At 39.4% G+C, this 22109-nt stretch overlaps 1 long non-coding RNA gene across 1 annotated transcript; it reads right to left on the bottom strand.

Annotated features, from left to right (window-relative positions):
* Positions 1–7302: 7302 nt before the first annotated feature.
* On the bottom strand, positions 7303–18907 carry LOC115282457. The gene is made up of 3 exons (XR_003904636.1): positions 18763–18907; positions 12705–12868; positions 7303–7499 (listed from the first exon to the last, which is right to left on the bottom strand). It is a non-coding gene; the product is annotated as an uncharacterized LOC115282457 (long non-coding RNA).
* Positions 18908–22109: the final 3202 nt, after the last annotated feature.

The raw sequence follows: 22109 nt of genomic DNA, 5'->3' as shown, positions 1-22109 counted from the left end.
GGGATTTACCCAAGAGAGACAGAAATGCTGATACATAGGAGCACATGTACCCCAATGTTCATAGCAGCAATGTCAACAATAGCCAAAACATGGAAAGAGCCTAAATGTCCGTCACCTGATGAGTGGATCAGGAAGATGTGGTGTATATTCACAATGGAGTACTACATGGCAATGAGAGGGAGTGACATATGGCCATTTGTAGGAAAGTGGATGGACCTTGAGGGTGTCATGCTGAGCGAAGTAAGCCAGGCAGAGAAAGACAGAAACCATATGTTTGCACTCATAGGTCTAACAGGAAAATAGGAGAGACCTAATGGAGAACCAGGGGGAGGGGAGGAGGGACAGAGAGTTGGGGAGAGAGAGGGATACAAAACTTGAGAGACTATTGAATGCTGAAAATGAACTGAGAGTTGAAGGGGAAGGGGGAGGGGGGAAAAGAGGTGGTGGTGATGGTGGAGGGCACTTATGGGGAAGAGTACTGGGTGTTGTATGGAAAACAACTTGACAATAAAATATTGAAATTAAAAAAAAAATGAATCAAGATTGGTAAAGACCACACATGTGCCAACACCTAGTAAGTCCTATGTAAGTGTTTGCTATTATTTGCTACATTTGTTTTTTCATGCTGTTATGAGTTTGAAGGAAACTGCCCGGAATGCTCAGTGAAGTCTCTGATGTGTTTTAAAACAGAAAGTCATAGAAAACCATCCATTGTGCTCTATTTTGCATGTGCTGGTGAATAGTTTTATGAATGATACAAGTGGAACTGAATGTGACATATATTCTGATACATCCGTACCACTTAATAAAACTTCATTCCATGAATTATTTGATAATGGGCATTGAAAAAAGTACAAAAGATTTTTAAATGATTACCTAAGCTACTTATGCTTTTAAAATGCACTAAAAATGTGTCAGAGGAGCAAGAAGCAATCTTCTTACAAATTTTAAGTAACTTACACCAGAAACATAAAATAATCTTTGTGGTATTACACATATGAACCACCTGTCAGTGTCCTAAATGAACATAGCATCTCTGGTTCTACATAAAAGGTTTTATAATTCATTGAAGTCCTAAAATGTCATTCACGGACCTGGTTTTTAAATGTATTTCCACTAACAAAAGACAATTATTTCTCAGCAGTTTCTAAATGTTTGATAGTTTTAAGTAAGGTCTGGTCTAGTTATTTTAAAATACTCCTCAATTGGGGCACCAGGGTGGCTCAGTCAGTTAACGTTTGACTTCAGCTCAGGTCATGATCTTGTGGTTCCTTGAGTTCAATCCTGTGTCAGGCTCTGTGCTGACAGCTCACAGCCTGGAGCCTGCTTCAGATTCTGTGTCTCCCCCACTCATGCTCTGTCTCTTTCTGTCTTTCTCTCTCAAAAATAAATAAAGATTTTTAAAAATTATAAATAAATAAATAAAATGCTACTCCAATCTAAGAAAAATAGTCCTGGAGTATTAGAGATTCCTAGAGCCACACACACAAAAAGAAATATTCAGTAACCAACTTAATTTAAAATATTTTCATTTTTATTAACTAAAAAATATTCTTACTATTACCATAGCTTGTCTTTGATATGAATTTATAAGGCTGATCTTAAAACTGCAGTCCACACACAGTGTATAAGATGATATCTACATAATAATTAGTAAGATATATTTGAGAATAAAGAAACATTCCCAACTAATATAAAATTAAATCTATCTTCCTTCCATGAAAATATGAATTTCTACTAAACAGAATGTTACTAAAGCCAATAAATAATTTTTTTAAGTTTATTTATTTTGAGAGAGAGAGAGAGTAGGGAAGGAGCAGAGAGAGAGAGGGAGAGAGAGAATCCCAAGCAGGTTCCATGCTGTCAGCACAAAGCCAGATGTGGGATTCAAACTCACGAGCTATAAGATTATGACCTGAGCCAAAACCGAGTCAGATACTTAACTGACAGAGCCACCTAGGCACTCCTCATACAAGTAAATTTCTAAAATGATAATCTGATCATGCCTCTTCCCTGCGTCTAGCACATCACTAGATTCCAATTCCCTACAGACTAAAGCCCAAATTCTTCAGCACTGTACGCAGAATTTACCATGATATGAATGAATGGACTGAATTTCCAAATTTACCTCTGCTACTCTTCTCACACTTGATGCTCTAGTAATTCAGAACAGCTTACAGCATCTCAAGCATCCATATTTCCTACATGTCCACATCACCGGGCAGCTCCTGTGATTTACAAATCATGTTGCCTTTCCTGAAATGCTCCCCTTTTCATGCTCCTGCTCCGAGCCACCCTCATATATACCTGTGCCCTGTCTGGATCATTCCTTTTTCAACTGCAAAATCCAGTTCAAAAGCTGCCTCTTTCCAAAAGGCTTTCCTGTCACCTTCTGGTAATTCAGAGGAGAAATAATCATTCCCTGCTCTAAGCAATCTTTGTTTCCTCAACACGCAGTTTTTCATGTGCAAATCAGGATATTCTTTCTCCTGCATTAGAAGATGAGCTTCCTGAAGGCAGAGCCTGTGCCTGATTTGTGTTTACCCCAGGACTTAGCCTTAAGGGCACAAAGAAGCCCTCTTGGGACTGCCCGATTGGCTAGGTTCAAGGGAACCTTTACAGCATATTTTCTTGCCTTTTTGGCTTCAAAGTCACAAAAGAACTCTGAGCCCTCAGCAGGCCCTGTTGTTCTCTATGAAAAGGGCTTTATCAATACTGAGCCATTTAACAAAGAAGCTCTTTCTGAAAATATCTGAACCATCTTCACTTATTTAAATTTCCAGAAACCTACAATAGCTAGCTTTCCAGCCACCTCTGAGCAAATTACACAACCTAATTCCATTTGTGACCTTTCATAATTTCTAAGGGCAGATGCAAGGAGAGAAATACAAATGCTTCTTCAGATAAAGGTTGCAAGCCTGCTTTAAATCACTTAGAAGTGCTGGTCTACGGGGCAAAAAATCATATTGAAACAAAATATTTTTACCAAGAATGGAATTTCTAAGATACTACATCCTTCAAAGTGACAACATAAGGGCAAATTATGACCCACCAAACTCAGAGGAGCAACATCATATCTGAATAAATACAGATCAAATCAGTGCTAAGCACTGAGACTTTTTCATGGAAAATTAACACGGTAACCACCCAGGCTTCTGGGTGCTGAATCGCTTACTATCTGATGGAGGATCAATATTGGAGAGTAGGAGTGAATCATCTTAGGATGTTCCACGCCAACCACGAGTTGATGTATCATGACAGGAGTAATCAAAAACCAATAAATAAGTGTTTATGTATATGCTGAGGACTGCAGCAGGAAGGCCTTGTGAATAATACCCAAGTGATATAAAACCTAATTCCTGCCTTCAAGTAGTTTATAGTCTGGAAAGGGAAATAAGGCTTAAACAAACAAAATCAAATAACATGAAAATGATGTGATTTTCAAACACAATGCAAGGATGAAGCTTCTGCTTGACTCATTCCACTAACATTGATTGAGTATAATTGAATGCCTCATACTTTGCCTCAGAGTGATACAGACAATAGGAACAATGAGACTTCAGAGGAAGGAGATGTCTATACATTCACTTGTTATCAGAAAACTCCAAGGAGAGATGTGAATTGAGTGATCAGATGCAGGTAATATTTAGATTTGCAGAGAAAAAGAGAAATGGCTCAAGGTGGGAAAACAGGTGTGAATTAAAACACATTACCAGGTGACATTTTTAATTTTTATTCTAATTTAAAAATTTTTTAATGTTTATTTATTTTTGAGAGACAGAGAGAAACACAGTATGAGCAGGGGAGGTGGGCAGAGAGAGAGGGAGACACAGAATCCAAAACAGGCTCCAGGCTCTAAGCTGCCAGCACAGAGCCCGATGCGGGGCTGGAACCCCCAAACGAACAGAGAGATCATGACCTGAGCCAAAGTTGAATGCTTAACTGACTGAGCCACCCAGGTGACCCAATTTTTATTCAAATTTTAAAATGACCTGTGGTTTGAGGTGTTTCAAGTCCTGCACTTGTGCATCTATACACCATGCAACTCTCCCTTCCTCCATGCTTAACACTGATTCCTTCACATGACCATGTTCTATAATTCTACCTACTTTCTTGCCTCTTTAACAACAGAAAAAGGACAGAAGAAATCTTTCCTGAATTGAGAGAAGATGCACTCTATAAATGACTTGCATGTTCATGGAATATACTAAGACAGATACACAAAAATAATCTGGTTTGAAGGTTTATTTGCTGAAAATTTTAAACATCCCCTGTGGCTAATAGGCTCATATAATAAACATATTCAACACTTCGATAAACAGCATGTATTTCTACTTGCTTCTTGACAACTGCTTTCATCCAACTTGCTCAAAGCTCTTCAAAGACAGGGAGCCAGATTTTTCCACAAGTCACTCCCAGGAGGTAATTTGGGCAGTAAAGGAGGCATGCTAATTCTTTCAGGCCACAAAGGGCCATTTACCAAATATATAGTGAAAAACCAAAAGAGAAACAAAATTCTCCTGAGCTCCAAAGATGGGTGTGAACTCTTCTCTGGGCCTTTGGGGAACATCACATTCCCTAAAGCATGTTGATTATCAGCACAGAGGAAGTCGAATTCTGCATATTGGTTTTAGTAAACCCAAATAGAATGTCCCCAATGGCTGATACTCTTCTTCTGAAATAAATTATTTCTTCACTATTTAAATCTGTGTAGGAAAAACTCCCAGGGACACCTGGGTGGTGCAGTTGGTTATGTGTCTGACTCTTAATTTTGGTTCAGGTCATGATCTCATGGTTTGTGAGACCAAGCCCCATGTCAAGGCTCTGATAGCTCTGACAGCTCATGATAGCACGAAGCCTGCTTGGGATTCTCACTCCCCTCTCTCTCTCTGCCTCCTGACACTCATGCCGTCTCTCCCTCTCTCTCTCTCTCTCTCTAAAGATAAGTAAACATTTTTTAAAAAGAAAAAAAATAAAAATTTCCAGCTATGATTGTAACTGTAGCAGCCATTCAAAAACATTAACAATAGAGAATCAACACAACTTCAATATGAAATTGTATCCAAAGTTTAGAGATATAAATGTTTTTGTTAATTGTATTCCTACACTTAGCTATTATTTTGCCTTGCTAAAATATGAGGCAGTTTGCAAAGATGATGACCTACCCCAAAGTTCTCCTCCAGACATGTCAAGAGTTTGAGACTTATTCAATTGTGATCTTGAAAGCACCTTGGAGTATCATTTAGCCTTGAGAAAGCAGATCCAGACAAGTACCCACTGAGAGAATAAAAATTTAAGATCCTCTTCTCCAGCTGGATTTGTGCATAACTCCTGCTAAAGCCAGGGCAAATCTGAATTATAATGAGAAGATCATGTCCTTCAACTAGTTTCTGGGGACAGAAAAAAACATTAAGATTTATGTTTTATCCTAGCCCCCTACTCTTGTCAGGTCTATTTTTAAATCTCAAATCATTAGGAAATGACTATTAAGAATTTTTTCACTTAACTGCTTCAAATATTTATAAGCCATAGTGAAATCACATGTAACTAGGGAAAATATAGAGAAAATGGTGGGTTTGCACCTAATTTTTGTGATTTGTGATTCCACAGGATTTGGTATCAAAAATCACTTTGAGCTTCTTAGAATTAAGCTGTTCCAGTCTGGAAAATATAATTTTATTAAAATAACCAGTGACAAGACTCATCATTTATTTTCTATAAAAGTGTTTAAAAGGCATCTACAAATTAGGGTTATCCAGTATATCATTAGATTAGGCTGAGGAAAACATAATTTAACATAGGTATTGCAATAGAAGATAACCATTTACAGAGATGTGGGAAGAGCTGAAAACAAGAAAAGTTAAGGCAACCAGAAAATAACAACAGCAGGAAGTTGCTATCATTTTTAGGGCAGGTGAGCAAACAGAGCAGATGGTGTTATCAGGGGCAAGAAGAGAAAGCCTGCACACAGGAGCCAGAACAAGGCAAAAGCCACTAAGAAGGAGTGGCTTTCTGACTGGACCTAGAAACATGGAAGAGATGTAGCCACTCTCTTAAACATCACCAGGAGCACCACTGGCTTCTTCCCAACTCCTCCTGCCAATGTTCTGTCAATTCCTCCTTTTGGTCAAACCTATTTAGAAACCAGTGGGCAATGTAGTTTACAGAAATTGGGACCCTTGTGAACCCAGGCAGTGTAGAGGAAGAAGGGAAATGGATCTGAGAGTAACAGGCAAACGTTTGGCACAGTGTATCCTGTTTGCTCTCCAGCCTCCATCCTCATGCCCCACTTGTATTTAAGTTTCCTATCACAGGAACTGCTTGTATCTGCCCATCATGGCACAACAATCCTTCATACAAACCAAGCTACCCTCACCTTCTCCAGAGAGGGAGAGAATGTCTCCATCAGTGGTGATTTCTCATCTAACTCAGTCAAAATCCTACACAGTATTCTGCACGAACAAACTAATGAAAGAATTAAGGACAACACTCTTTATATGAAAGAGGAGAAGAAAGGAAATAGAAAAAGAGAAATGTGTGGTTAATATTACCCATGTCTGCCAGAGTCGTGTCCAGCCAGTCCAGGGGTCCCTGAAGGATGCATGGTGTCAGCGAGAGAGGGATGAGAGAGCCACGGGAGTCTTTCTGATCACTAGGCAGGCATCTTTGCACTGACTGAGACTCAGCTTTATTTATGATTAAGTGTATGGGGAACAGCACAGATGTGGCATTTGCCTTAGACAATGATATCTGATGATAAATTTCTTTGACATGTAAAATTTCCCAGAACATAGATTTGTAGAAGACTCATGCATAACCTTTATCAATAGTGACTGATGTAGGTGATTTAGATGCTTATCATATGGGGAAGGAAGGTATCTTTAGCATTCAAACACAAGACAATGTTTTTAGCATAGCAAAGGCAAAAGTTAGTTCTTTGTGAGCAGGGGTCAATAGCCTATATGCTTAAGGGAAAGTATAAGAAAAACAGGATTCCTAGGAAATGCAATGTTTGCTCCTATAATCACAAAAGAAGAAGTTCCTACAATAACTTCCTTCACAAGGTGCAATCAGCATATTAGGGCCAGAATAAGGGGACACATCACTCCCCATATCAATCAACAAGGTGACTGGGGGGGTCGGTGCTCAAACAAAAACAATCGAGTGGGGGTAGATATCGGTCATCATCTGACAGCAGGAGGCCTTGCAAACCCACCTTAACCTCACAAGGAGTATTCTCAACTAGGGAGTTCAGAATGGGTCCAAATACATGTCCTTCCGCCAAACAGCATCAGTTGAACAAGGTGAACAAGTTGGGTTTCTTACTCGCTACGCCGAGGGAGAACTAGGATGAGGATAATTCCATGAATGAAAAAGCAGCAGCAATTACTCTTATTATGTGGGAGAGGGGGCTGTTTGGTGGTTTGTGGCTTGATTGGTGTTCTTCCTTTTGTCTCATTTGATTATAGTTTCAAGTCACCATGTCCAACATTAATTTTCTGTGAGGTTATGTACAATAGGGGAAAAACATGGCTTAGTTAGAAGCATCAGACCAGTTACCAGATGTCAGAAGCTGCTTTTTTTCTTTCTCAATATATACAGAACTTATATTCATAATATATTTTTAAATATGTAGCAAAATATGTGTTTATATGTAATATACATAATATACATATCTTTTCTGTTCTTCCTTCCAGTAATAATATTTTGACACATCCTTCTTCCAACATACATCCCATGTTCCCCTTGACCTTAACCACCACCTTGGTAGTAGAGATTCTCCACCTAGTGACCTACACACTATTCTCTGAAGAAGCTAAGCCTTTGGTAGTCCAGCCTTTATTGGCTTGTCCTAATATCCCATTAACTTTCACTATTAAGTCCCCAGTGAGTCTTCTAAGTCCCACTGCAAGAGCAATCCAACTTTCCCTTCTCAACTGGAATCAGGCATGTCAACCAGGTTAGTAATCTCTTTATCTATCTATTGTATTGGTTCAGTGGAATAAGGAGCTCAAGATGACCAGGTGTTAATCTCAACTCCAATCCACCTCAAGAAAACCATCTTTATACCACCCCCCACAACTCCAGTAGAATCCTACTTTCCTAGTAACAAAATCTTCTGAAACATCTAAAACCAAGGTTGTGGGAATGAGAGCAAACATCATTAGAGACAAAAATCACAAGGGAGGGAGGAGTTCTTAGCTATAATAGTGAAAGAAACCATTCCTAAGTCTCTTTCTTTGACTCGGGAAGATTTGGCTATGGGAGAAAGAGGACTGAATATTAGCCCCCAATTCAAAGCACAAATGGCATCTTGTAGGACAGCATCACCAACTCATGGTGTATCACACCACAGTTGGAGACATACTGGGTTTTCAGTAGGTCAGTTCACAGTACTACAAAGTCAACTTTTTCTGGGTGACAAGGTAGATGTATAACTGGAGGATTCTGTGTGGCCCAGTGGCTCACTTCTGCTGTAAATGATTTCCTTGGTCATATTTGCTATTGCACGGGGTAACTTTATTCTGAATAAGTCATTCCCGAGTCCACCACTGATGTACTGTCAGAAGCATTTTTCAGAGAAGCTAGATGAAGTGCATGAGGAACTCTTCGCATTATTTTTGTAATTTTTGTAAGTCTTAAATTAATTCAAAATTAAAACTTTACAAAAGAAAGAAGGTTAAGTAGAAGAAGAGGAATTGTTCCTACCAACAAGGAGACTCAGAAGGGAAACAGAATTCAATGTTTACCAGATTAAGGAAGAAATATGTTATAGTAATCAAAACTGCATCCCTTCTTCATCTTCAAAACAAGTAATTATTAAATATACTGATACACCATAGCATTTTAACTTATTTGAAATTTCTTTGAATTATAGACTTTTCTTCCCAGTGAGACTTATTCAAAATATCTTTAGTTGGTTTTTTTTTTGTTGTTTTCTCTTTTATTTATTTGGTTTATTTCTTTTATTACCAGGGCAATAGCTTCTCTATACATTTTGTTCTACAAGCATGTTTTTCTGAAATTTTTGAGAGGGTTTTTTTTTTTTTTTTTTGGACAGGGGCACACATTTTCCAAAAGAGCTTAAAATTTAGTATATGTGCTGCTGAAGTGAGCACAAGAGCTTAAAATTTAAATATGAAAACAAACCCATTCATTCTTAATAAATTCTTAAGGAATTTATATTCTTTTCTCTTTGAAAAAAAATTTTTAGTTAGCTGCATTTTAGCTGCTTCTCTGACTATTCTCTGGGTTGGTAATCTGCATTGTCACTTTAATTTGCAACTTGAACCTGCTCTACCCACTAGAAAGTGCCCACTGAATAAACGAGTGTGCAATACCTGTGCTGTGTTATATTTTTATTTTCACACAAAGGCACCATCTCCTTTGGGAGAAGGAGAAACACTTTTTATTTTTGTCCAGTTATAAAAAATTTACACTTAGTACCTGAATTAACTGGTTCCATATTTCTAATTTATTCTAACCACATTTTAGTATCTTCAATTGACTGGTACCTGGAATAGCCACCCAACTGACCTACTCCTTAATTTGGCTTTAGAGAGAAAAGACTCTAATTATGAGACTGAAACAGTCCAGACCCTGACACCATTTGCCCATTTAAAAAAAAAATATGGCAGCATTCAACTTGTGTTCATTTGAGGTTCCTTGACAATCCAGTTCTTAAGCCACAACAGGATAATTGGTGAATGACAAGCAAGGCAGAGCAAGAAAGCCAAGATGACCAAATGATGAAACAGCCAGTAAACAGTGCTACGTGCACTGAGGAATTTAGATTTGAACTGGAGGAGCCAGGAAAGGAGATGAGGCAGGGGAATGGTTTGATTGGCATTTTCAAAATGTATTCAAATTTACAAGGTTCTTTTCAATATGCAGGTATACCTGAGAAGTTAAGTGTCTGTCATTTAAACTTGCTGTTAGCTATTTTGATCCGCTAATCGGAGGGCAGATGGAGATGACTACATTTTAAGGAGGTAGAGATGGGCAGTGCCCAACCTAGATTTTGTCTGGAGTCTGCTGTCTACAGCGCATCACTCTGAAAAACTGCCCCAATCACCTGCAGCACATGCTAGAAGTTGCTTATGTCTATGAGTTTAAGGCCAGTACGCATTGCCCCAGGATATGGTCCTAAAACCACTATTTAGACTTCATTTTTTAATTACATTCATTTGAGGATTAGACTGATTGGAATGTGATTCAGTCAAAAATATTACGAGTGAGGGGTCCTAGGCATACAACCTGGCTCAGAACAATACCTAATCTGACCTGCTCACACCACCTCTCCAAAAGAGTAAACCCTTCCCTGATACAAAAATATACTACCGGTGTACTTTTAAAAAAAATGTTTATGTTTTTATTTATTACTGAGACAGAAACAGAGAATGAGTGGGGGAGGGGCAGCTCCAGGCTGTCAGCACAGAGCCTGACGTGGGGCTTGAACCCACGAACTGTGAGATCATGACCTGAGCCGAAGTCGACCACTTAACCGACTGAGCCATCCAGGTGCCCCAGGTGTACTTTTAAAAGCAGGATTTTAAAGAACAAAGCCAGAACTTGTTGAAGTCAGATCTGATGTCTTTTCAAACAGTTACTTTGCTGAACTTTAAGAACGCTCAACTTAAATTAAAAAAAAAATGGCAGGGAGGGGGGCACCTGGTTGGCTCAGTCAGTTGAACCTACAACTTAAGCTCAGGTCATGATCTCACAGTTTACAAGTTTGAGCCCCACATAGGGCTTTGTGCTGAGAGCACAGAGCCTGCTTCAGAGTCTCTCTCTCCCTCTCTCTTTCTGCCCGCCCCCACCACCCTGCTCATGCATGTGCTCAATCTCATGCTCTCTCTCTCACAAATAAAATTTTAAAAATACATATTTTTTTAGCCTTTCTCTTTCAACCATTATGGAGCCTGCAGAGGCCTGCTGGGAACAGGACTCCTAAAACAAGTATGTCCAGAAAGCTGTGGTCCAAGGCCATTTTTGCTGGTGTTAGGCAGGTCTCCAGAACCTGAGAGAACAGTTCTTAAAATTGAAGGTATTTAAGAAGGCCTGGGTGGCTCAGTCGGTTGAGCATCCAACTTTGGCTCAGGTCATGATATTGTGGTCTGCGAGTTCAAGCCGGGTATAGGCCTCTATGCTGACAGCTCAGAACCTGGAGCCTGCTTCAGATTCTGTGTCTCCCTCTCTCTGCCACTCCCCTGCTCACATTCTCTCTCTCTCTCAAAAATCACTAAGCATTAAAGACAAAGTTTTTTAAAATTTACTTCCTATACATCATTTCCTGAAAAAAAGCAAAATGTGTCTGTGATACCTTTATAAGCAACTCTAATTCTGAACTGATAATTTGTGCATCCACATTATGCCCAAGAAAGCATGAATCATATAGATCCCATTATGTGATTATGCAAATGCACACTAAATATACAATTACAAGCATACATGGGCAGTGAAATTTAATTAATTATTATGACTTAGCTCACTTGCCCAACGTAGTTTTATTAAGTAACAGTCCACAGATGTGTTTCCTCTCTTGATTCATTTACATTTTTATACCATGTAGAAATGATAAATTATCGTAACAGCAGATGATAAAAACAGATGGAATAAACATAATTGAACCCAAGATGATTTACATACGTTTGAATTGAACAGTTTGTGTATTTGAGTCAGTATCAAATGCTTTATTCTTGTACTGTGGCTATTTAGGAAGAATTTCACAAACACACATGCAGACATTGAAACCAGACAAGGGCATTTTAAAACACATATTTAAAGACTATTAAATAGCTCTTAGAGTGATGAGTAATCACTAATTAGACTTAAAGGTATAAATTTGAAAATAAAAATGTGATCCAAAGGATCAGAGTAACACAGAGATTATAAAAATTATCAATAAACACTAATGCTAAGTGAAGTGAACATTTGACAAATTACTAGGCATAACTGAAAATCTCAGCCACTTATGGATTACATTGTCCCCTGGAGGGCTGCATTCTAAACTTAAATAATTGATCATCTTTCTAAAGACAAAAATCTAAAATCATAAGAATCATTTCATTCCATTCCAAACTAGTATTTATATGTTTGTATGTGCGTACACAGCCGCAAGTCTTTCAATGGGCATACATCTGAATTGACATACAAAATTATTACTCCTGTTTCTTTAAGATCCCATCAAATAAAATTGCAATTACATTGAAAAGTCAATATTTGGGGCATCAGATTTATCCAATATCAAAAAAGAAAACTGGGTTATTTGTCCAAAAAAAAGATTACAGGAATAGCATAGGACATGAACCGGTTCCAGACAATAACAGCTCAGTGGTCCATGGAGAGCCTTCCTCTCCTTGTTTATATCATCATATTCCTGGCGGAATCCTCCTTTGGTGGGAAATAGAGGAGTATAAATGTGTGGACTTCACACTACCTTCACTTTCCTTGAAGAGTTTTTTTTAACTATAGTTCATCTCTCAGGAGGTATCGTCAACCTTAATACTTTACTTCTAGCTTTATGTGTGTGGTGCTAAAAGAAAGAGCCAAAAATTGTGTGAATAAGAAAAGAGCACTTCCTAAAATTCAATTATATTATAGCCAAAAATGGAATTTTTTTAAAACATTAGGATAAGTATTTCTATTCAGAGTTTCATCTTGCCATACTGCAGAAAATGACTTTTTTTTAATCCCAGGATTACCTTTGGGATGCAGAGATATTTGAGACCTGGGTTTACTCCTTCAAAAAGGCCAGATGTGTCTGCCACGAAGTCATGAAGGCTGATCAGTATCGAGATGCCCAGAGAATCGGGCCTCTACAGCTGTACCATCTAGGGAAGACGAGGAGGAGCTGGAGACAAGTCAGCTGCAAAACATTAAGATATAGTTTCCTCAGAAGAAACACAACTAAAGTGGATGAGAACCAACCGCTTGCCTGTCAACAGACAGGGATATTTTTGTATTGTTTTGAAACTTTCAAGAAATTATAAAGCTAAGCAGGTACAATAAAATAGTCTCACTAGAAAGAAAATAAAACCACAATGTGTTCCTCAGCACAGTCACCATTTGTGCTTGATGTAAGTATATAATTATTTCTAATTAGATTTCTGAAATAAAAAGATACAATGGACTGTGGAACTTGGATGCCACACCTCTCTCCATACTTGCACCTCATCTGCATTCACTGTCCTTGTAAGCCCTTCCTTCACCATTTTTATGTCCTCAGGGTCATCAAGGAGCCTCTTCAATGGTTAAAAATAAAATAGTTGCGATGAATCAGATATAAAAACTAGCTAATTTAGAACCTCATGAGTAACTTAAAACCTAGTAATTTCTATGCTTTATATTTAACCCACCTTGTTGGCAAATATGTGTTTATTAGCTTATCTCTCCTGGAATAACCATAAGAAGGTCTTAAAATCCTGATAAAGTTTTCTGGGAATGATAACACTTTTCAGTATTGTATACTATTAAGCCACTTTTATTGGTAGCAATGAAAATTTTATATCTTCATAAATAAAAAATATTTTTATAACACCAAGTCTCTACAGTAATATTTGAGTTCTAGAAATTTTGATACCCATAGTTAAGAAAGGAAGTTACATTTGGTGGTGATATCACACCACCTCTGTGTCAATGCTCAAGAGCTGGGCAAAGACCTCCAACCGATGGCCAGTATGACTGCACTGACTACGGTGAAGAGGATCATGAGTCACATTCTATCTATACTGTCAACTCTGCCTGCATTTGCACTAACAATTGCCATCCCCACGTTACCATTGTTAAGTGTGCTCAAAATAGTTTCACTGTCGACCATGGGAAACAACACCTTGCAAATTCCCTGTTCATAGTAGATTTCCAAACCTTTTAATGAAGCAAAGGAATTCTCTCTATCACAGAATCCTTCATTCACAGAAATTTAAAGTACCGGTGTTGCAGCACCTTTACAAATGTGATTCAAAACCTTGGTTGCTGTGGAAGGCTCCAGTAAACAAGCAATCAGACTGCAGATTATATTGCACATACAGCTTCTCTGGGGCTCCATAGGTTTAATAACTTTGCTAATTGGTTCCAATTTGTTTTGTGTCTGTTTTATCTCCTAGTTCTTTGGAATTTCTGTTGATTTCTGTTTAGAGCAAATTACTTTTCTTGTTAGATATCTTAGCTCTACATTTTCTATGATTTAATGGGCTAGTTTTTCTTGGTTGTCTGAGCTCTTCAATTTACCAGAATTTTGAGATTTTTTAAAAATCCCAACAGAAGATGAGAAGAGATCAACTCATCCACAGTTAGAGGTCTCTGGACAACTACATGCCCGACACTGAGTTCCACATTAGGCATTTCACTCTGAACTATGTGGCCCACAATACCTTGAAGAAAACTGGGGACATCATTCGACCAACCTATATTATAGCTCAGTTGGATGCACATTTATTGGCTGAATCTTCACCTTCAACTTGGCCATCAACGAACAGCCCTGACTCCTAAGTCAGTGATGTGATTTCTGTGCATTGTGTGCTCAAATGAGATACCTGACAGATGTGTGCTGAGTGTTTAACATGCTTGATTTTATAACTTGATCATAGACGATCTCCAGAATTCCACTTCTCATCATTGTACTGCTGTATGAGACTCCAAACTCCTGCGGCCACGTTTCCTTTCTTTCACAAAGGAAGTTCATTTGTAGTAGATCCCTTGCAGTTGCTGTTTCTAGAAATCTCTGTTCCAAAATCATCCTGACTTATATCTTCCTATCATTTAAGCTTCAGAGGAAATGTCAGTGGTGCCTTATCTGATTTCTTATTCAGACTGAGTATCCCCACCCTCTCACACACATCACACAAACAAGGAAGCTTTCAGGGGGTTCCCAAAGAGAAGGTAAGAATGACTAGCAGCTTAGACTAGTAAACAAGCCATTACTTGGCAGGGTCAAAGCTCTAAAAGTTAAAAAAAAAAAAAAAAACTTTTCCAGAGTTTCAGAAGTTGATATAAAGTTCAAGTCTGAGCTTTTTCATAACATAGTCTTGACGTGACTTCTGATAATCCATATTATTTTCATGATGAGGCCATTTGATTTCATTTTAATGCTTTGCAAAACAGCACTCTATGTGAGAACTTTCATAAGATGCAAAATAAATCTGAAACAATTTATGAGGGCACCTAGCCTGTGCTTAGTACAGAGCAGATGCTTAATAATACATGTTGACTGACTACATACATAGCATATTTTATTTTATTTTATTTTTTATTTTATTTTTTCAATATTTATTTTTTTTTGAGAGACAGAGACAGATCATAAGCAGGAGAGGGGCAAAGAGAGAGAGGGACACACAGAATGTGAAGCAGGCTCCAGGCTCTGAGCAGCCAGCAAAGAGCCCAACGCAGGGCTCGAACCCACTAACTGTGAGAGCATGACCTGAGCCAAAGTCAGATGTTCAACCAAATGAGCCACCCAGGTATCCCACACGTAGCATATTCTAAAATGACAATTACATTCTCTGACAGATGCCAGACTATACAAGTCAACTCTGCTGCTACCAAGAGTATGTCACTTTGAAGTCATTCCCTTCCTTTTCCATTAGGGACCTCCTTTTGAAAGGCAACGACTTCAGGAAGTTGTAGCAATCCCCTGTTTGGTTGTATGTTCAGGCTCTCTTCTGCAAGACATCCCCCTTAACCCCAACCAATAAAGGGGCTCCTGAAGGCATGTGTCTCTGTGATTTTGTCCTAATTAGGCCAGTGAGACTTCTTCTTCTAGGTATTTAAATTTCTGATCTAAAAGATACAAAAACTGGAGTTCCTAATACCTGTAAGATAAACAATGGAGTTCTACATCTGTTCCATACTGTAGCCACTAGTTGTAGGCGGTTACTTAAAATCAAATTTCAAATTCAATTAAAATTTAAAATTCAGTTCATCAGTTTCATTAGCCACATTTCAAGTGCTGAATATTATAGGCCATTTCCATCATCACAGATGATTTTATTAGATAGATTTGCTCTTGAACAAGGCTCAACAAACATCCCACAGGCCAAATCTTTCTGTATAACTCATGAGATGAGAAGAGGTGGTTTTTTTTTTTCCATTTTTAAATGGCTGGAAAAATGTTTAAAGATGAATATTTTAAGACATGAAAATTATGTGAAAGTCAAATTTATGAGTTCACAAATAAAATTTTATTCAAACAGAGCCTTGCTCATTCATTTATGTATTACAGATGGCTGTCTTCATGCTACAATGGCAGAGTTAAGTATGTGCAACAGAGATCAGATGACCAGCAAAGTCTAAAATATTTATCTTCTGGCCCTTTAGAGAAAAAGTGTGCTAGCTTCTGCTCTAGAAAGAGGTGCTAAGGTCTCTAAAGCTTTCTCAGATTCTGAGAATTTATGAGAAGAACAGATTATACTTACACTGAGGTGTTAATAACTTGACAGGTATGTGAAAAGGTTTTCCATTTCTGTGATGGAGACTGGAAAGAAGGACCATTGTGAAGAGATGATGTTGGAAAAAATAAAGGAGAAGACTATGGGTGCTAGAGGATTATATTTTATTGTGCTTAGTGCAGTGTACCCAGGCCCCCCACTGCCTAAAAAGGAATGGTTAAAAAAAAAAAAAAAAAGAAGCCCTAGATTTCCCTAGTCTCAACAAGCAGCTCCTAGGTCTCCTCTGTGAGAATCCTGCTCATTTCCCGTTAAGTGAACATAGCACCAACTCTCCCTGCAGCTGCACAGCCAGACATATAGGCCAGAGCTGATGGGCATAATTAGGCCTCAAACCAGGTGTAAGTGCCATCCGAGTGGAAAATAGGCGACGGCATCCTTGGTGAACTGTGAACTCCTCCCTACGCAGAAAGCAGGCATGCTGGTTATGTGTGAGTGTTTCTTGAAAAGATGTCATTACATAAGGGTAATCACAAGTCAAGAAATGTCCAGGGTCATCCACACTGCATGAGTTATACTTTACTGGGACTTGCCATAAATTGACAGAACAAAAAAGAATCCTAGGCAGAAGAATTCAAGAGATCAAGATAGAATTCCTGAAATGGGTACAGATATGAAAGTGTCTAGGGGCTCAGAAGAAAGGCTGAGCTTCACAGAAATTCTGGGTCACTTGCTGTGACAAGTAATTCTTGACTCAGGATGCTCACAACAGGAGATTCCAGAGAGTCTTCTCTCTAGTAATGAGCCTGGAAAATCATGTTTCATTTTCTCAAGGAGTTTCCAGGTAATCACTTTGCTGCTAGTTCTAATATAATCACTATGGGAAAGTGGATTAGAGCACCAGCATGACATCAGCTGACCTGAATTTGAATCCTGTCCCTGCTACTTATTAGTTGCCTCATTTTTCTTAAAAGTAAAACAGATACTTATAAATTTGTTTTGATGAGTAACTAAGAGAGTTCAAAAAAAGAGCTCACCGCTGAAATACACAAGAGTGTAAATATGAATGCAGATTTAGAAGATATTGCTAATGGCCTGACCAATGGCAATCATTGCCACCACCTTCTTGGCAGAGTCCTGACAATGTCTGGTTCCAGTGTCTGTCTAGTTCCAAGCAATGGATCATGATCTGTTTAAATCCAATCTGACAACCTTGTTCCACACTTTCCCAGTCACCCTTACAGTTAGGGCTTGGCCCGTGTTCCAGTTCTAGACTGTGAGACCTTTGTAGAAAGGGCCTGTTGGAGAAATCGTGGGGGTTGAGGTAGGTCTGGGAAAGCCTTGGTTTGCTCAGTTGGAAGGGGACAAACAATAAAGTAACAAATATGAAGAAAAGGTCACAAGAATTCCAGAGCCACAACCATAAAACCCCTCAGCCACTGGACCAATAACCAATACTCTATAGATTTCCCGTGTTGTGAGAAAAATAAACCTCTACTATTGGGCATGATCTAACTTTCACCCATTCTTTAAAATGAATTAGACAGAATAAAGGTACCTAAACTGCACTAACCATTTTTTTTTATTTCCCTAGAAATTTACCAGTCACCAATATGGAAAAATGGAAAAAGAAGAAAGGGGAAAAGTGTCAACTAGAGTTTCATGCCTTGCAATTACCTCCTGGGGAGTCTTTAAGCCCTGATCCTCTCCTACCCCGTTAGGAATCTACAGTGCCACACAGAAGTCATCAGAGCTGCCACAAGAAGCCACATTTTCCTTGGTCGGAACCATCTAACACTGCCAGGAGGTAGACACAGGACAGTAAAAAGTAACTGACACTTTTCAAGTACTTACCACATGCTAAGAACTGTTTAAGATCGCTATACCTACTGACTTATCTAATACAGTTATCCACTAATGTCAGTACTATTATTAACCCTATTTTATAAAATGGAGAACCTGGGGCACAGAGGATTTGAGTGACTGCCAAAAAGTGATGATCCCAAGGTCCAAACTGAAGTAAAATGAGTCTGTGAATTGAAGCATCACCTGCTAGTACCCTTTCCTCTGAGGTGGCAATAAGACTGAGGTTCAGCACGGTAAGGAGTTAGAATTGATTTGGTAAATTGCCCTGGCAGACCTTCTGAAAAGCCCAGTCTCTTATTTTGCCGAGTCATCTATTTACCAAGCTCTTTTACCTAGAAGAGGTAATAGGTTAGAAAGTTAGTCATCCTAAATGCCTACCAACTACTCCTAGGAAGTAGAAGGTGTTAGCTTTGAAAACAATGAAGAAACCCTCCTGAGAGGAGCAAAACTCCCCAGAAGAGAGAGAGAAAGACAGCACTTTATATAAAGATAACAAGTTAGCAAGGTGGCATACCGTTTATCCCCATCTGTGTCGGTGCTCAGGCTGTCAGGATGTGGTCCTTACTCCCTGATACTAAGTTGGTATCTGGCCAGCAGATCTGCACAGCTGCTCAGCATTTAATCTGGGTAACTGCGTAAGCCCAGTCTTGAGGTAGAGAAATCCAAAGCTCATCTAATTTGACACAGGCCTGTTACTGGGGAGCAGAGACACAACATTAGTTTTGGGCTAAGTTGTCCTGCTCAGGATGAAATGTTCTTTTCATATGGTACCTGACGTAAATTATACATAATTTCATTACAAGAAAGGAATGGTTTAAGTGACCAGTAAAAGCATCTTTTGGTTCTACTGGTTATTGGTAACCATGCCAGTATTTCTAATGGAGCCAATATTCATGTTTGTTTACATACTCATTTGTTTTAGACACAGACTACTGAGTTCTTGTGATACGACAGGCACAATGTAAAATCATATTAACAAAGTAAGCGATGTGCCCCATATCCCTTCTATTTCCGTCTGGAGGTTTTAGGAGTGGAAACCCCATTTTATGCGGCTACATTAATGTATCTTGTATTTGCCTGTCCTGTGAAACAGAACCTTGAATTCTCTGATAAGCATCATGGTAGCAGAGTACAGACAGGCAGCTCTTCTGGAGAGGGTCTATTTGGAAAGTGATTAGCATTTGAATTGAGAAATGATTGATGACTGAGGACAATAAAGTGTATAAGGCAGGGGTTCCAAAAAAGGAAGCCTGACTTTTAAAGCATTTGATAAGTGACTGACAGATTTCACCTCACAGATCCACTCATTCTAAAGCGTCTATTACTTCCATTATTCCATGCCATCCCCAAGACTGTCTACTGTTCCTGGGGACACGCACACACACACACACACACACACACACACACACACACACACACGCTCAAACACCAACTGTCACCCTAACCCCTCCCCCTAAAAACACAGATTTAGGGTATTAGCAACTATTTTCTCCTTACACACACACACAAAACAAATCTGCTAAATTGATGTCATCACAAAATTGTCTGTTTTGATGGGTGATAATTGTTCTGAAGGAAACGGTCTGCATGTATTTTATTGATCACCTTTAAGAAGCCCAGTAACCTACAGAATTTCAGCCACTTTTTAAGGAAAAGAACAAAGTTCTGATATTGCAAATTGTGAATGGCCACACAAGTGCTATTTTTAAGGGGGAAAAACCCCATATTCTATGCTTTTAAAAAAAGGAAGACACCATCCAAATTTATGTTTAAACTGGGCAAAACCACACAAATTAAACTCAGATTACCCCCCTTTTTGATATCAAGAAAAAGAAAGGTTTCTAGGCCCATGGAGAGCTCGATGGCCTCTGACCCTGGAAGAAGGACCGTGAATGAGATGTGAAGAGACCACGCGGCAAGTCGGAACACACGTTTATCTTCAATCTGAGAATTGTGTGCGTGTGTCCTTCCCTGCAGCTCTGTGACCAGGACTTGGTCGAAAAGCCTTATGATCAGGGATCACATCCTGAAAGCACCAGGTAAAAGGCTTTTGATACCAACCAGGAGATGTTTTTAGCTCTCATGGAAATGAAGGAGGCGATTCAGGAGGAAAGCTACAGGCAGTTACGCAGTCCACCTCTCTTCTGGATTTATAACAATTGCTCTGCATTTAGGTGTTCAACCCCTTTGGCATCACCACTTGCCAGAAACCCTTAATAGAGCTGAAGAGAAGAAAACTGTCAGCTTCAATAGAAGAGCCACAACAGATGAATAATATATTTCCAAATTAATTGAGTATGAACAGTTGGCCATGTCTGCCAGGTTTATTTTATTGTATTATTTGCAGGCTAATAATGAAGACTGAGTTCTTAATTATAAGATTTGCATTCCTCCACTCCATCATAAAGGCTCAGACGAAAGCTGTTTTTTCCTTACTGAAATAAGGATTTGAATGCATGATAGGGAAGGGGGTGGGGGTGGCGAACATAAAGCCTTCCTAAATAATATTTAAGGTCGAAAGTTTCCTTTCAAGTTATAAAAAATAATCAGTAATAAAATTCAGCTCCTGGCCCCACAATTTTAGATGTTCCATTTTTTGTACTACATGCAGGAAAGAAAATGTAGTATACGTTTTTTAAATATGAAGAAACCCATGTTAGGGGAAGATGGTGGAGTAGGAGGACACTAAGCTCATCTTGTCGCATGGATACAACTAGATAACACCCACATCGGTGCAAATAAGCCAAAAAAACAACCTAAAGATGGGCAGAACAGACTCTCCACAGCTGAATGTAGAGAAAAGGTCACATCCAAGAGGGTAGGAAAGATGGAGACATGGTCAGGACCTGAAAGGCCCTGTGGGACTGTCCACAGGAGGGGGAAGCAACACAGGAGCCAAGAAGGAAAAGGAACAGACCCTAACACCGTGTCCCCAAGGCATGGGTAGTCCCCATAATATTTGGTTTTGAAACCCAGTGGGGCATAATTTCAAGAGTTCTTACAATCAGCAGGTCTTAACACCTGGAACTTTACAAATCAGCAGGCTTGGCTCTGGGAAAGCCAGGAGGGTGATAGGAAACTGAGTCCTTGCCCTTAAAGAGACAGCACAACAAACAGCCCGCTGAGACATAGCACTGGAGCAGCAGTTTGAAAAACGCCTGGAGTACACAAAAAGGAGATTTGTTTACTACTCTCAGATTCTATGCTGGAGGAGCAGAGATCACTGGGAAACTTCTTCAGGAACAAAAGAGCTGGTGGGTGCCATTTCCCTCTCCTACGTCCTAGCCTAGACACATAGACACCTGCTGAACCAGGACAGGGCCAACACTCGCTACCTACCTTGATAACAGCACACTGGGCCCACACATTCTCCTGCAGACAAGCCCGCTCCATCCAGGCCCCAGATCCTCTCCCACAGCACAACTGCGCAAACCTTGCTAACAACACTTGTCCCACCTCTGCCTTCTCCTTCTAAACCCTTGGCCAAAGCCCATCCAAAATGGTGCTGCAAGCCTGGCAGTGTGCAAACAGCCCCTACAGGGACCAGTACCATCCCCAAGAGACTCCTGCCCCAGAGAGAAAAGAAGATAACCACACATACCAGCCCAACTGCAGCCCCAGCAGTGGACTGGGGGCACATATCAGGTCTGACTACAGGCCCTGCCCACCAACAAAAGCTTGCAGGGGCCCACACAGGGAGGGCACTCTACCAGTTCACTGTAGCTCTGGCAAATGCCTCATCTGATCCAACTCAAGCCCAAGGCAGCCCCGTAATGGCCCATTAACAAAACAGGGATCAAACCTTGCCCACAATAGACAAAGAGAGCCACTGCAGATGAATGGACTGAAAGAAAAAGTGGT

The sequence above is a fragment of the Suricata suricatta genome, chromosome 2, assembly GCF_006229205.1.
Source record: "Suricata suricatta isolate VVHF042 chromosome 2, meerkat_22Aug2017_6uvM2_HiC, whole genome shotgun sequence".
Lineage (NCBI taxonomy): Eukaryota > Metazoa > Chordata > Mammalia > Carnivora > Herpestidae > Suricata > Suricata suricatta.
This window is presented reverse-complemented; position numbering and strand designations above follow the sequence as displayed.